This window comes from Capra hircus, chromosome 28, assembly GCF_001704415.2.
Source record: "Capra hircus breed San Clemente chromosome 28, ASM170441v1, whole genome shotgun sequence".
In the NCBI taxonomy this organism is placed as follows: domain Eukaryota; kingdom Metazoa; phylum Chordata; class Mammalia; order Artiodactyla; family Bovidae; genus Capra; species Capra hircus.
In genome coordinates, this window is record NC_030835.1 from 5,723,089 (window position 1) to 5,725,680 (window position 2,592).

The following is a 2,592-nucleotide window of genomic DNA, read 5'->3' on the forward strand; positions in this document are numbered from 1 at the left end:
TGGAAAAGGCAAAGAATGTCTATAATGAACACTTTCATCACAAAGGAGATGAATCCCTTGTTCACTTGTTTGCTGGACTAATGAAATATAACTGGGGAGGTACCGTGAAAATCAGTTCTTCATCTGAGGGGTAACTACTTGGAAAGCTTTTCATTCTTCTCTGGGGCCAGATCTGAAGTAGGTGAGGGCACACCTGTTCTAGCAGATATTAAGAGTTACTATAACACGATGTAGTAACTAAACTAGAGTATTAATACTATAGTAGTAGCAGTGCTAGGACTTCCCAGGTGGCTCAGCGGTAACGAATCTGCCTGCTAGTGCAGGAGACACAGGTTCAATCCCTGGGTCGGGAAGATCCCCCGGAGAAGGAAATGGCAACCCACCCCAGTATTCTTGCCTGGGAATTTCCATGGACTGAGGAGCCTGGAGGGCTATCGTTCATGAGGTTTCAAAAGAGGTGGATAGGATGTAGAGATTAAACAACAACAGCAGTGTCAGAGGTTTGATAGTGGAAGTCGATGATGGAACAAGTCCTTTAGATCACTTAACATGCTTCAGAGCCTCAAAAAGAAGAAGACATCTGAGTTTTTTGTAACACAAAAGGTGAAAACATGCATAGCCATAGATGAAGAGGTCATTGAAACAGAACAAGACAGTCAATGTACATACGCCAGTTTAGTGTATGCAGAAGGTGGCTTTCAAGTCGGTGAGAAAGGAATAGATTATTCAACAGATAGTATTGGGACTATTTATTCATAATGGTATTTGGGAACAAAATATAAATATCTCACATCACACTCAGAAACAAAATCTAGATAGATGAAATTACTTCTTTAATGCTATAAAATGTACTATAACACATAGAGAATATTTTCATATTCATATATAAGTTAAAAATCTTTCTTAAATTTTTTTTTAATCTGGAGGCTATAAATTTGATTATATACACTTTGAATGAAGTTTTGTTTTTTAATTACAGAAGATGTGGTAAAACAAGTCATCAAGCAAGGAAGCTTGGAAAATATAATCCTCTGAAATACAGAGCAGGGAAATAAGAGGAACGGATTTTTGGTAACAAATAGACAAACTGATACAAAGTGCATTTTAGACTGAAGAATAGAGTTCATTAAATGAGTGGGTCATTTCACAAAAGAGGCTATACTTATCGAACAAAAGGGAAAAGTTAAGCAAGCCCCTCAATGTGTATATTATGCTGTCAGTTATGGAAAAAGACAAGATTACAAACAATGACCTGAGGCTTAATGCTTAAGGTGACCCAAGTTTTAAATGTAGAATGGTTTGCTTGTACAAAAGATAGCGGTTATGTCTATTTCAGGGTGAGGGACACACCAGGTGCTATTCAAGAGCACGAGTGTAGTTACAAAGGGCCACTTAAATTTGAATGGCACTTTGATAATCCTATAGTGCTTTCCTTTGTGTTATCTCACTTAATCCTTTCAAAACTAATAATACACACCTTCTCTGTCTAAGAGAAACACAAACTCAGAGAGATTTGGAAAACTTCCAGGAGACAAGACAGTACATGGAGAAGTCAGGGTTCACATCCAGATCTTCCTCTGAAACAAAAGCAGATATTTCTACTCCTTTAACTGGGTCCTCTCCTTCCTTATTCAGTTAAGCCATTCTGTCGCTGTTTAGTGGTTCGTGACGTCCTACTCCCTGCAATCCCATGGACTGTAGCCCCCCAGGCTTCTCTGTCTTTGGGATTTTCCAAGCAAAAATACTGGAATAGGTCGCCATTTCCTTCTCCAGGGCATCTTCCCAACCCAGGGCTCGAACTCACATTTCCTGCATTGCAAATGTATTCTTTAGACATTATAGCACAAGGAAAGTGATTTGCAACATATATAATACATAAAGCATTCATGTCTACACTCTTTAATGTGCTCCTTTGCACCAAGAAGATAAAAGACAAATAAACCAACAGAAACATAAGTAAATGACAAAAATGGATAATTTAAAGATAAAATGCACCAATGTTCAAAAATATTAAACTACATTCTTTCATACTGATAATTAGGAAGAAACAAATTGAAAATGTAGTTGCTACATCATTTCTTGCCTATCAATATGGTAAAGACCAGGATGCTTGATTATATTTTGTGTTGAATATACATTAAAGTGTTATACAATGTGTCATTTTGATAGGCAGAATACAAGAGAGATATTTTTATTGATTGATTAGAAACTAGCCCATATAGTGTTTTCTGCTAATTAAGACCAAGAAAAGTACTTGGACACTGTGCATTGGCCGGGAATCGAATCCGGGTCTCCTGCATGGGAGGCAAGAATTCTACCACTGAACCACCAATGCTTTGTCACTATGCTGGTGGCTCAGAAGGTAAAGGGTCTGTCTGCAGTGCAGGAGACTTCGGTTTGATCCCTGGATTGGGAAGATCCCCTGGAGAAGGAAATGGCAACCCACTCCAGTACTCTTGCCTGGAAAATTCCATGGAGGGAGGAACCTGGCAGGCTACAGTCCATGGGGTCACAGAGTCGGACATGACTGAGTGGCTTCACTTTCACTTTCTAAGACCAAGAAGTTGCCAGAGAAGAGAGTGAGGCTTTGTT

General features: G+C 38.9%; 1 non-coding gene across 1 annotated transcript; it reads right to left on the reverse strand.

The window, feature by feature from the left end:
- TRNAG-CCC lies at nucleotides 2,265-2,335 on the reverse strand. The gene has a single exon. It is a non-coding gene; the product is annotated as a tRNA-Gly (tRNA).